The 15,131-nt window shown below is 30.1% G+C and overlaps 1 long non-coding RNA gene across 1 annotated transcript; it reads right to left on the bottom strand.

Moving 5' to 3' along the window:
• Window positions 1–8,534: 8,534 nt before the first annotated feature.
• On the bottom strand, window positions 8,535–10,463 carry LOC108663363 (uncharacterized). Its single transcript, XR_016028487.1, has 3 exons — window positions 10,315–10,463; window positions 9,841–9,925; window positions 8,535–8,712 (listed from the first exon to the last, which is right to left on the bottom strand). It is a non-coding gene; the product is annotated as an uncharacterized LOC108663363 (long non-coding RNA).
• Window positions 10,464–15,131: the final 4,668 nt, after the last annotated feature.

Here is a 15,131-nt window from a genome sequence, read left to right as displayed (position 1 = left end):
CACTTCTCATTAACCAGTAATTGCTCCTAAGCAGTGTGTAAATGTAAGCACTGTAGCTTACCATTGCCTTCCCTTTAATCTGGGCACACTGTATCAATTTACCAAAGGTTAAGTGTTAGAAATGCTTTTCTCTGCTTTCAAGTCCTTAATCTCCCAGGCTTTACATGAAGAAAAAACAATTCGTTTGAGTTCGTTCCATTATCTTTTAATTGCCAACAAATCAATCACGTTCTCTTTTATTTGTACAGTGACCAAGGAACTAGTCCTTACGCAAAAATCTACCGTACCGTATATTCCATTCTCCTTGTGCTGCTCGCCCTCCTTCAACTGCAGTGCGGAGGAAAGGACACGTCTCCGTTCGAAACACACGGTCTAATCATGATGCTTTTCATTGTGACGATGTTAAACTGCGCTTTAGTTGCTGTGGCCGCCATAATAGTACAAGCTTGGCTCCCGAACCACTCTTCACTTATACCAGTTATAAACCAAATAAGCATTGGTCTTGGAATTTTGGCGTGTGACTTGCTGCTAATGGTCCTTGCCACACCTATAGGCTATTTTTTCTTGGTTATATGGATACTTGCACTTGTGCTGTTGCTTTTTTACGTTTTTACTCTAATCTACGCTCAGGAACTACATAATAATATAAAAAATTGTTGGAACGGCCTCCTCCATCATGCAGCGCCGCAGGCACCGGCCACATCACCTATGGCTCAGGCTCAGACGACTTCAATGGAGCAACAAGTTTGATTTCGTGAGAGTGCAATTGCTGAAGTTTGGTGCATGTGTAACTTACTACAACCTTTCTGTACTGGCAAAACAGGGGTTTTCGCTTTCCTGTACAGCAGTGATTTTTTCCGTTGCTTTTTTCTTTAATGTTCCCTCTAAGCTTCAGTTTGGAGATCCTTTTCTCTATCCATCTGGTAACCCTAAAATAACAATGTTAAATATTTTCGGTGTAATCTATTTTTTTTTAGATTATCTTGTGAAAAATAATTTTTACTATTCATTTTTGAAAGAAATTTTATCTTCAAAAAACATTTGAAAACATTATAATTTTTTTTTAAAAAAGTAGTACTTTACTAATTTAATTAAACTCTACAAATATTATAGATCACTCAAATTTCATACATGTTAAAAAAATAATTTTTGAGAGATTAATTATAATTAACCAATTTTAAGTAAAATCAGTTCTACGGTTAACTTCAACATGTGCTCCTTATCCATTAATTTCAATCGAAGACTTTTGAAAGATATTTTGAAGATAAAGTGATCTGCCAGGACTTATTCTATCTTTTTTTTTTTTTTTTCTCATCTGAAACAACATCCTCATCTCAATTAAACATACGAGATGGAAGTATAAATCTGAAAACAGAAACCCATTTGCCTGGAAGGAACAAAACTAGCACCCAAGAGATCCTAAGTTTAGGTAAAATCCCCGTATACAGAGCTGCGTTAATCACTTATATAACAAGTCTACAATCCGCATATCATACACATCCAAGAAAGCAATAAACCATCGCAGACAAGACAAAACATAAAAACAGCCTTGAAAACACATGGATACATGTATCCAATCCTTAAAAAGGCAGGTTATGACCCAATTCTTTTATGTTCTCTAAGCTTCAAACTGATATAATAACTTGAATCTTGGAATCCAAAAATTAGAGATGTTCTCTTTGGTTAGATAGTATTGCTTATCAAAGTATACATGGTTGGCTTTGAATTTTTGTAGCAAGCTCGAAGATCCCATTGGAAAAAAAAAAGAGTTTTCTTTTGAGAAAGAGAAAGGAAAAAAAGAAAAAAAAAAAAAGGAAGATAGATAAAAAGGAAAAGAAAGAGAGTGGGAGGTCGTTGGCAGGCCACTTGTGGCCGCAGCAGTAGGAGGGAGAGAAAGACACGGTTTTAATAGCAAAAAAACAAAAGAGAAAGAAAGAAAGAAAGAAAGGAAGGTTGCTGGTCAAAAAGATCTGTGTTGCCGCCGGCAATGGAGGCAGGAGGAAGGAGAAGTAGCAGATCCAGTGAGGGAGAAAATGGGTTGGGACAGGTAGGGTCGCGACACAAGGAGGGGAGAGGAAGAAAGAGCCGGGCCAGAGAGAGAGAGAGAGGGAGCTTTTGTTTTTGGAAATTGTCTAACGCCCTACGGCACGGCTTATTTTTTGTTAACCTCTAAAAGGGTTTACCTTTTTACTGCATTTTGCTTAAATTAAATATTCAAAATTGTTGAAAATATTTTCACGCTTTCCAAACGGATTTTTTCAATAAAATTTCTTTGCCTTTTTTTGTTAAAAAAGTTAGTGTTTGATTAATTTTGAACAGTATTTATTTTTCATTTGCTTTTTTCACGTTATAAGTATTAATGTGTCTATGAATGAATATCAAACTTTATTCCAAATAGTACTCTATCTGACTTTTTCTTTTTTAATTTGGTGTGCAACTTATTAAGGATATTATAAGTTTATATTTTTTGGACATATTGTACGTAATTTTTGCTCGACTTAATTCTTGAACCGGATCTTGTAGGTCAGCCAGCTGGGTTTCTTCTATTTCTTTCTCACTCTAAGACGTTGACCCTTACCACACTTGACTAAGTCAACTATTTCCAACGATTAATTGAGATCGAAAATGGACAAAAGCAACTTCAGCAGTGAAAGAGAAAATAAAAGTAAATCATTTAATTATTATGTTAAAGGTATAAATGTCTCTGCAATCTATTTGTAAAACTCAATCAAAATAAGTGAACACACATCATTCTTGAAACAACTTTAAATGTGTCGTTCACTTAAACTAAAACAATGGACTTTCAAACCATTAACATAGAATTAATTACTAATATTTGATTTAGTATCTATTTGGTCCGATTTATTTTTAACTTATTTATTTTTTAAAAGTAAAAATTAAATCAAACAGTATTTTGTGAGAAGTTTTTAAAAGAAAAGTAATTTTTTTTTCTTAAAGGATAAAATTTTCAAAAAAAGAGCTAAAGAAAAAGCTCAAATAATAGTTTTCTCTTCTCTTTTTTAAAAAACACTTTAAGAGAATTTTTTTTTTTTACAAAAAGATTCTCTCCCAAAAACTACCACTCTCTCTCTCCCTATCGATTTCCTTCTCTTCTCTTCTTTTCTGCAAATCATCATTCTAAGATTTTTTTTTATTTTTATAAAAATTAAAAAAAATTAAAATTTAAAACTGTATTTAGGTATTATTTCTTATTTTTCTTTCTGTTTTTTTTTTCATTTTATTTTCTATCGTTATTTTTTTTGGGTTTTGAAATTTCTTTTTATTGTTTGATATTTCTCTTTATTGTTTGATATAACAATTACAAAATCCCTAAACTTTTTTAGCAGTGAATTTCACATTTAAGCTAACAGTACCCAACAATCAAATTTTTTCCTGATTTTATTTATTTATTATTTTTAATTAATAAATATTTATTTTTTTATTTGTTTTAGTTTGAAATTTATAATTTATTTTAATAGAGTTTAGTTTTTATTTTTTATTTATTCAAAATAATCATTTTGAAAAGAAAATAAACCCCCTGTAAATTCCCTATTTAACTTGTCATTTACAAAAATGCTCTATTGCTACAAAATTAAATACTCTTAACGGTAACTTTAATTAAAATTAAAATTTATATAAGTTGTTTTGTCAAATAGCTTATCTATAAAAATAAATTTATTAAATAGTTTTAGCTTAATTTTACAAACTATTATTTTTCATAAGAGTTTTATAATAGCTTTTAAGTTAAAAAAAATCAAGCCAAACATGCTCTTAATCTTTCTTCCGACCTTGACTATTAAAGAGGCCTAAAAACAAATTTTGATAAAATTAAAACTACAGAATAACATCAGAAGTTAAGACTCATCACATATCATTCAAAATTTGAATCTATTTTGATACTATTTGTTACATGTTCACATTTTCAACTTAAAATACATATTTGGATCTCTTACTTATGTAAGATCTGTAAAATCTTAAAAAAAAAAAAATCATCTTTTAACTCTTTTTCATATGCATTTATTTTAGAGAAAGCGTGGTGAATTTATATATTTTAACATGAGAAGTTAATACTTTTTAGGTGAGATATTACTAATTCATCCTTAGTTAGAGATATTTCATTTTAAAAAGAATGTTTTGTGCATAAAATAGGATAAGCCTTAATATTGCTTAACTAAGTTTAGGTACTCTATATATTTTGTTTTGTTCCTTATACTTACATAAAGTATGATTGAATAATCCACTTTACATTATCGATATACGATCGTGATGTAATAATTTTAAGATACGTGATCATGAATTTTATTATATTTTTAAATTAAAATTAATGGTTTTTAGATAATAAAATTTTAGAATTACTATTTTTTATCGTTTTCAATTAAATACATTTTTCATATTTTATTTATGAGTTACGTAAATATATTTTAAGAGATCACGTAAAAAAAAAGGACAATAAATCATTAAAATCAAATTCCATTTCCAATTTCATTCCTTCTCTTTTCCAAGTTTGAGTTTACAACAACCAAATTGATCATTTTTTCCATGAGAATTACTTCAATCTCCATGCTACTGAATTTCCCTAGATTTTGAAAGAAGATTATTGAACCCCGCCTTCATAAAGAAATTATGATCATAACCCAGATCAAACTGGCAAATTCACTGGTGGTGTTGGCGGCAATGAAGGCTTGAGACGTTTTGGCACAAATTTCCGAGTCCACACATGCTTCCCGTTGATAGTAAATTTTGCTTTGCTCATACCGCTAAGGATGATTTCAATGGCTGATTCTGAGCGAAAAACAATGCGAGCAAAGAGCGATTGCTCGTCGGGCGGAACTTCTTGCATGTGCAAGGACTCTATGCAATCCCCATAAGCCCTTGTGAAGAATTCTCTGACTTCCTATTCAAGTACAGGGTAGCCCTTGTAGCCCTTAGAGAATGTAACAAACATAGAAATCATTAAAATCAGTAGGTCATAAATAACAACAACCTGTACAGTTTCTACATATCTTTCATAAAAGTAAGCATCCGTTTCCAAGTAAAAGCAGCATTTTGAAAATAAAGAAGATAAGACAGCTAAAAAATACTCCTTTAATGGGCTTATGCCTGAAGCTCACATGACTAACTAAGCTCCAAACATAAATTTATTGTGACCAAACAAAAAGACACCCCCATTCACATACAAAAAGAATAACGAGAATTAATAGCATATGGATGGAACAATCAAAGATCGTAAAATAAAAGAAGAGAAAAATAACCTCCAAATTGACACCAACTCGAAATCCTTGAATTTCTTTTATAAACTTGAGGAACAACTCTGATGGCATCAAGTCTATGTTGTATAGCTCATCCCATGAAGTGGGTTCTTCGTCATTAGGCGCCGGCTCCATTTTTCAACCGACCAAAACTAAAAATCAATTCCCGAGGAAAACCAAACACAATAAAAGCCAGTTTTAATAAAATTTTAACACAAAAGACTAAACTATTAGCAGTACTTCATTACTGGAATTTCTTGAGTTAAAATCACTGAAGCCATGGAGAAGTATACGTACCTTTAAGAAAGGATTGGATACGTAGAAGCGTATTTCAAGTACATGTACGGATGTTTGGGTGGAGGGGATGTCACCTGATGTTCTGGTCCGTTTTCTGCAATGTTGTTGTGTAAGTCAATTTACTTCTGATTCTCTCTATTTATTTATTTTATTTTATTTTATTTTTTCCTTGAGAATGACGATAATATCTTTCTCTTCTATTTGGATTTCGGCTTAGGCCGAGGTCGATCAACCGGTGTTCAACAGGGTCCAACAGGTTTCCTTGATGGAGAAGACCACAACATTGACAGAATTCATATATTCTTTGCGTTTCATTTTTTTTCTATTATTTTTAAAAATGTTTTAAAATATATTTTTTTTAATTTTAAACATCTAATGTCCTTACTTTTTTTTACATCACGAGTTATAAAAAAAATTTTATTTTTTATAAAATACATAAAGTCAAAAATTTTATTTTTAATCTCTGTAAAAACAAAAAAAAAACATTTAAATATGAAGAGAATAATATTAATTAACAATAAAATTATTTTAACTCAAAATTATTGGTTTAAAAATTTTGTGCAAAATATAATCCGTTTAATCAAGACATTTATCAACATTCAATTTAAAAAAAGATTTACTATGTAGTATTTATCAACATAAAAAGGTATGTTTTGTGCATCTTCAGAAAATTTCTTTGATCAAATAATCTGGCCTGATGACATACATGAATCGGGATGAAGGCCTTCCGTTGCTACCCCATTTTATTATATTTTTGAGCTCTGAAAACCAAGTGGGATGTAATTGTGTTGTACTCTTTGCAAAAGTGAGGCAGAAGGGAGACGATAGTCATTTACTTTTCCCAGACCTTTTTCTATGTTAACTCTAAAATTGTTAGGACTTGGGATATAATTTTTGAGTTATTAACTCTCTTGGATTTTATTCCAATTTTCCATCCAATTAGGATTTTTATATCAGTTCATAATTATTACTATTCTTTTTCTTTTAAAAAAATTCACAATACCAAGTAAGCTGGTATGATCAAAATACAATATAAGCAAAAAAAAAAAAAAAGGTTAATAGAAATCAGAACCAAACTCATTTGATTTCAAATTTAAAGTTCCCTAAAGGCCAAAAAACCAACATTTTACTTCTGACACCAAAAATCTACTTTCGACCTACGACTTGGGGCTAACGTGGGATGTTTGCTAAATATTTTATGCGTTTCTTGACGGGAGAAGTCATATACTAATTTGGAAATCCGCCACCTGAGTGTGTGATATGTTTGAGAGGATAGATTTTTTTTTAATTGAATTGAGAATATTTTGTAAAATAAATATATAATAATAATTATATTATTATATTTAATTATTTATATATATTGATATATACAAAATATATAACTGTTGTTATTGCCGTTATCAGTATAATATTTACAATAATGCTCTCATATAAAAACACATCTATACATAGCCTCACATGGTGATGCTTCTATATAAAAATACATCTATAAATAGACAAAATAAAATTTTAAATAAAATCTCTTAACTTACTGCAAAATATGTAATAACTCAATCTCTCTTAAACTTCTATTTTTAATTAGTTGATCTACATCACTTTTCATTAATTACATTTAATATTGAAAAATAAAATATATAGTAACTCAATCTCTCTCAAAACTCCATCTTTAACTAGTTGATATGCACCCGTTTACATTAATTGCATTTAACATTGAAAAATAAAATAATATGAGATAATAAATAATAAAATAAAGAAAAATTATTTTTTATAAATATTCACATATAAAAAGTCAAAGAAAATTTAGAACATCAATAGTAAGAGAAAAAAAAATCTAATCCAAACCCAATCTCATATCTCAATCTTACACCTAAAAACCTAACCACAAACCAATCCCATTAGATTTCAAGCCCATGCCCCAACAAGTTTGTGTTAAACTAAGAACTCTGTGAAGTGTCAAGCAAAAAACTCTTTGTAACTTTTTTTAACTATAAAAAACTTTTTTTTTAAATATAAAAAACTTTTTTTTTATTCATAATTTTTAATATCCAATTTGCGATAAAAAGCTTACATGAGACTATTTATTCGTTTAAATAGGATGTTTTTTTTTTTTTCATAATCAAGTTGATTTAGTAATCTAAAATACATGTAAGTGTTTTATTTTTTTTCATAGTCAAATTGATTTCGTGATTTGAAGTTGTATAATCGATTATGTGTTTGCTTGCTGGTGGTAAAGCAAAAAAGTATAATTGTATAAATTATAATACTTTTTTTTACTACTATTTTTTCTTAACTTTTTCCTGTTGTTTATGTTCATAAATTTTATGCTTAACTTTTTCTTGTTGTTTATGTTCATAAATTTTCGATGATTGATAAATTTTATGTGTGTTTATTTTCATTTTTCTCTTAACATATTTTATGATAAATCTTAGATTTTGGGTTTTATTTTCAGTTTTTTAAAATATTAAAATTTAGAATATGTTAATAATTGTAATAAGCTTTATGTAGATGCGATTAGATTTAAATTGAATGTCGGAAAAGAGAACAGAAAATATGGATGGAGAAAAAAAATCAGAAGGGTGGTATTGAATTGAAAAGAAAATATGGATGGAGGAAAAACACAAAAGCTGGAGTTGATTTGAAACAACATGAGATGAAATTAAATCAATAATCTATGGTTAAAAAAATCAACATAAGAAGGAGAGGCATGCCGTTAAAAGTTCTGGTGATTTATTTTGAAAGCGCATGTATTATAACGTCATGAATATACTAAATGCGAGTCAATAGCTCTTTAAGTTTCCTGGAAACATCTTAATCATAAGTTCATAGAAGATCAAGGAACATAACCTGCACAACTTTCAACAAAATTGTAGGGGATAGTTTCGGCAAGCTTAACATCAAAGACTATTCTACTATTCTAGACATGAGCTTATCACTTCTTCCTATTGCTTAAATAATATTCTTAAATACAAGTTCATAGAACATCAAGGAACTTGCCCTGTAATTTCTGGAAGAACATAATCAGCTCTCCACCCAAATCGAAAATCCAGGCCAGGAACCAAGCCAAGTGTTGTCTTATTCCGAATCCGAGAAACTCCATCTCCACCCAAACAGGTGGTGAGCTTCCATTTCCAACCAGTTGCATTTAACTTGAAATTCTGGCCTATGCCTACCTATTTCCAAAAACTTTAGCATAACCATTACGAAATACGCGCAAGTCATGCATGAAGAACCTAAGGACGAAGCTAACCAAATTTTTTTGGGAGGTCAAAGATAAAAAAAAATAAAAGTTAAAATTTTTTAAAACTAATATGTTAAATTTAACTAACGATCAAAAAATTCATAATAAAAAATAATTTTATATAACATGTAAATAAAAAATTATAATAGTTATTTAAGAAAGTTGTGCTCGACGATGTTTTCTAGGTTAAACGTTGAAGTATTAAGGTTTTGTGGCTCAAGTATAAGAAAATCATTTGAATGATCTACCTCTTTTCTGTTAAAAAATTTGTCAATTGTTTTCAACTTATTCATATTTTAATCAAACTTGAAAAAAAAAATATAATCAACATTCAATATTCTTATTTATTTATATTTAAACTTAAAAAATAAAATATAAAACTATAATAAATAAAATATAAATAATTAAATACGAAATATAGGATTTCATATAATAGTTAAATAATATAAATAGAAAGAAAAAAAGTAAAAGAAAACTTTATCTCTTTTTAATTTTACACAATAGTGGTGGGTGATCTCTGTCTTTCCTTATCCAAACTCACAAACTCATAAATCTCTTTTGAAAAATAAAGTGTGTTTTAATAATGAGTTACAAAAAAAGAGAAATAAAAATAAAAAGACACAAAAGAGAAGAGAAAAAGAAAAAGAGAAAGAGATGTAGAGAAACTTAAATTAAAATAAAGTTAAGTAACTTTGTTAGGTTGTTTAATTTTTTTATTTATATTAATTATTAAATAAAAAATTCATTTTGAGTGAGTCATTAATAATATATAATAAATAAAAATTTTTAAAAATGTTGGAGAGGTCATCGATAAAATATATATAAAAAATAAATATTTTTAAAAAATTTGGGGGGGCCATTGTTGGCTTTACCCTCCGCCCTTGGAAGAACCAATAATGTTCTTTTTCTTTTGGGAATAAACAAAGAACAAATAGCGTTACCGACACTCCGACAGAACATGTCAAATTTTAAATAGATTTCTACATGTATGCCATGACTAATATAGAGTTTAGCTAATCTTGCAAGCCAAAATGGATAAAGGATAGTAGATCGGACCTGGATATTAAGAAATTTGGTCAGAGGTATCTTTTTCGAAAGAAGGCGTACATCTTGATAGATAGGCTCATATGCAAACTTCCACCTGCGATCAGGAGATAAAAAGGCTTCAGCACAAGCTTTGTTTGGAAATCATTGGTTGGAGCATTGTAGAAATGAAGCAAAACTAAGATATAAATACTCAATAGGTAAAAAATAACAACGACATGTACAGTTTATACATATCTTTAGTAAAAGTAAGCATCATTTTCCAAGTAAAAGCAGCATTTTGGAAAAAAAGAAGATAAGACAACTAAAAAAAACTCCTTTAATGGGCTTATGCCTGAAGCTTACATGACTAACTAAGCTCCATACATAAATTCATTGTGACCAAACAAAAAGACACCCCCGTTCACATACAAAAAGAATAACGAGAATTAATAGCATATGGATGGAACAATCGAAGATTGTAAAATAAAAGAAGAGAAAAATAACCTCCAAATTGACACCAACTCGAAATCCCTGAATTTCTTTTCTAAACTTGAGGAACAACTCTGCTGGCATCAAGTTTATGTTGTATAGCTCATCCAGGAAGTGGGTTCTTCGCCATTAGGCGCCGGCTCCATTTTTCAACCGACCAAAACTAAAAATCAATTCCCAAGGAAAACCAAACACAATAAAAGCCAGTTTTAATAAAATTTTAACACAAAAGACTAAACTATCAGTAGTACTTCATTACTGAAATTTCTTGAGTTAAAATCACTGAAGCCATGGAGAAGTATACGTACCTTTAAGAAAGGTACATTGCACACAGATCTCTTTTTATCTCTCTTTTTTTTTCTTTAATACTTTTTTACCTTTTTTTAATAGCTTCTTTCTTTAATATATATTTTTTAATAATTTTTACATGATTAAAAGAGAAAACCTCAAATGAGTTTCCTTTTTCTTATATAATAGATTTTTTTTTAAAAAAAAATAAAGTTTCACAATGGCAAGCAAGCTAATATAATCGAAATAAAATATAATTATTTCATGAAAGACAAGGGGAAAGAAGCCTGACTAAGCTCTGCCCTTCAGGAGATTCTAGGCAACAGAACGGATCATTAAAAGTAAAAAAAAAAAAAAAAAGTGTCGTAACGTGCGGGATTCGAGAACCCGACCGCTAGACGTGGGCGAAAATTAAATATCTTGAGAGTCGCCACCAAATTTTTTTTTTTTAAGTGTGATTGGCCACCCTATTTTGTCCTACTCAACGAAATCTAAAATTAATTTTTGGTCCGTCAAAAAAATGATAAATTGGTCCACATATCTTTTAGATTTAGGTTCGGGAGTACGGTTACGCACGGAGAAGGATTAGCGCCCATGTGACGCCCATTCCATAAACGGTACCATTTAATCATATATTATCCTAACCCATTAATTTTATTCTTATGTTTCTTTAATTGTTATTTATTTAATTTGTCTTTTATTCCATTAATCAAGTCAAAATATTTTACAGGTTTGGCGCACACATGATGCAATCGTGAAATGTATGGCATCAAATCAAGATAATGCCAAACGAAAACCTTTTATTGAGCGTACTTTTCGAATCTGCCCATCATACTGGTGGGATCCGAGAGTATTCTCTCACCTAGATAAATACCTTAGAAACTCACATTCGCAAGCTTACTGGGTAAATCCTATCATCGGGATAGTCGTTTGTGAATAAAAAAATAGTGCTTTTATGAATGCAAATCCTAATATGAGTAAAAGCTTTGTATTAAAGATATTTTTTCAGACCCTCCCATCGTACTGGTGTAATTCGGAGGTATTTTTTCACCTAGGGAGTTTACCGATAAAGCTCGCCTTCGCAAGCTTTTTCGAAAAGTCCCATCATCGGGATTCTGCCCATATACAGAATATGTCTATATGCCATGACATTTAAAAATGTAACAATGATATGCGACATACTCGTAAATTCGATGTTCGTTTCTTATTTAATACTTTTCTTTGAGCTTACTTATCATGAACAAAATATTTCACATTTATTTATTGTTTTTATACAACCATTTCTATTTCATCGTATATTTTATTATGTATGTATTTATTCATTTTACTATATAAAACTCCCTTAAAATCATATTCTTAAACCACATATATTTTTTATTATCCGTAATCATTGTTATTTATGCATGTGTATTCTATCCGTTTTTGTATTATTATGATTAACAAATTTATTAATTTCTCATTTCTTTTACTTGTAGACTTTGATTAATTGGTTATTAAATATATTTAAGGTTTTTTTATTTTTTACTTAAAATTAGAAATATCGAAATTTCGAATCTGGACCCTCCCATCATATTGGTGGGGTCCTAATCAAAATTCTTAACCTAGAAAAATTTACTCGAAATTGTGACTTCTCGCGTTCCGATTGGACATCCCATCATCGATATTGATTCCAAATCAAACATTATATTTTATACTTAATAATTTTTTATTTGGTCTTATTCTTTTATTTCACTTTACCTTTATTTCATTGATTGATTTTTTTTTACCAAACTTGGAATCTTTCTTAACGGTCCAAAATATATATTTTATTATTATTATTATCGTCATTTCTTTACATACATTATTATTATTATTATTATTATTATTATTATTATATATTTTTACAAAAAAAATAAACTTTCTTTCATAAAAATATATCTTTTTATTATTTTTTTATTTACTTATCTAAATATATGTTCTTTATAACTATGCATTTTTACTTTTGCTTTGGTGTTATTACTATTATTATTTTTTATTGATTTTTTAGTTTGTTTTGACTCTCTAACACTAAAATAGATAATCATATTTTATATATATTCTTCTCCTAGAAAAATAAATTCATTTTAATTAAGCAAGATAAGCTAGATCCAATATCAACTAAAATAAACCCAAACAAAAAAGGATAATTATACCTTACCAAGCTGAGATTGGGCTAGCCCACAAGCTCGCATGGAGCCCAAGATCGCAGCACCAAATCTGCTCCCTAAGCCCACTATATCAAGCCCGAAATGCACTGTTTTGTGCCTATAGAGCCACTCAAAACGGCGCCGTTTAGGCCTAGACCTTTTCAGTTCCCCCACTCCGCTAAAACGGTGTCGTTTTGCTCTCTTCTGTCTGGTATAAAAGTTTCTTTTTTTCTTCCTCTTTATTTTCTTCTTTCCATTTTCTCTCTCTAACCCCAAATGCTCTCCCTTCTCTCTAGCCTCAACCGCAACCCCCTTCTCCCTCTCTCACCGTTGCCGTCACTTCCACCATTTTCCTCACCGCTGATCGGTGAAACTTTAGCCCCCCCTCTCCCTTGAAACCTTCTCTCCTTTCGATTGGCGGATCTAGCCTAGATCCTCCCCTTTTGTGCCTCTAGTCACCCAAAATCAGGCCTCTCTCTCTATTCTTTTCCCCCTTAACCGGCAGCCTCAAGAAACACTCCTTTCCTAATTAGCGGAACACCCAAGGCTTTCCCCCTTCATTACCGGCAGCAGCCACCTAAACTCTCCCTTCCAAGCTTTAACCGATAAACCCAAACAATCAAGATTTAATCCTAAAAACCCAGACCCAAAAAAGTCCCCCAAGACTCACTCATTTCTCTCATTTTCGTTTCTTTTTTTGCATTTTTTATTGTGGATTGTGGATTGTGGATTTAGATTTTTTGTTATTGTGGCTAAGGTAGTATGCTGGTAAAAAATTAGGGTATTTTGGATTTGCAGGTCTCAGTTGTTTGAGATTTTTTGTTGATGGATCTAATTTTTTTGTTTTTGCAGGATTGGTGTTTTTTTGGATCTGGCTTTTTCTTTTTTTCTCTGCATCGGTTAGAAACCCCTCATTTTAAGAATTGGATTGTCCAAATTTTTGGACAATCTAGAGGTGAAATCATGCTCTTTTGAGCATGATTTCACAAGGCTCTGGCAAATAATAGGGGTTGGTAATCGAAGGTGACCACTCCTCCCCAAATCCGGCTACCTTTCAAGGGCATTAATGCCCTGTAATGATGGACTGGAGAAGGGGCTGAGCACACGCTCAGACCCTTCCTGTTCATTCATCATTTTTTTTATTTTTACTTTTTTATTTATTTCTTATTTTTTGAAATAGGTGTCTATAAGAAGGTTGATAGCAGAGTGCTAGCTAGCAATTAATAGAAATCAGAACGCAACTCCTTTGACCTCTTTGATATTTTGGTTTTTCCATTTTCTTCATAAACATGATCCTTTTTTTTTTATTATTTCAAGTTTTAATAACTAAAGCTCCCTAAATGCCAAAAAATCGAAGTGTTACTTCTCACACCAAAAATCTACATCAACAAAACAAACTGAGCAGGGGATCAAAGGACATTCAAAAAGAGAACTTTGAATCTAATTATGCTAAGTCTGTTTTCTATGCGATACGTTCGGGATGGTAAAATTTTTATCAATTAAATTGAGAATACTTTATAAAATAGATATGTAATAGTAATTATATTATAATGTTTAATTGTTAATGTATATTGACATGTACAAAATATTATTTTACAAAATAGATAACTATTGCTATTGTAGTCATCATTGTGATATTTGTGATGGTGCTTCCATATAAAAACATATCTATAAATAGCCTCAATACAAAATAAAACATTAAACAAAATCTCTAAACTTATGGTAAAATATGTAGTAACTCAATCTCTCTTAAAATTTTATCTTTCAGTAGTTGATTTATACCACTTTTCATTAGTTACACTTAATACTGTAAAATTGAATATGTAGTAACTTAATCTCCCTCAAAACCTTATCTTTAGCCAGTTTACTGTAGCTACATTTAACACTTGAAAAATAAAATATGTAGTAACTCAATCTCTCTCAAAAATATATATCTTTAGCTAGCTATTATGCACCTTTACATTAATTACATTTAACATTGAAAAATAAAATAATATGAGATAAATAACTAATGGAATAAACAAAAAATATTTTTTATAAATACTTACATATAAAAAGTCAAAAAATCTAGAACATCGACCTTGAGAAAAAAAAAATCCAAAGTCAGTCCAGATCTCAATCTTACTCCCAAAAACCCAACCACAAGCCAATCCCATTAGACCTCAAGCCCAAACAAATACCCAAAAATCCAATCACAAGCCAATCCCATTAGACTTCAAGTTCAAACAAAAAACTCTGCCAAGTATCAAGTCAAAAACCTGACTTTCTTTAAATATAACAAACTCTTTTTGATTATTTGTAATTTTCAATGCCCAATTTGCTATAAAAAAAAAAGATAAGACTATTTCTTAGCTTAAATAGGACACCCACATGCCTGTA

This window comes from Theobroma cacao, chromosome 9 (genome assembly GCF_053813885.1).
Source record: "Theobroma cacao isolate CCN51 chromosome 9, ASM5381388v1, whole genome shotgun sequence".
Taxonomy (NCBI): Eukaryota; Viridiplantae; Streptophyta; class Magnoliopsida; order Malvales; family Malvaceae; genus Theobroma; species Theobroma cacao.
The sequence above is the reverse complement of the archived record's forward strand: the minus strand, read 5'-3'. Positions and strand labels throughout refer to the sequence as shown.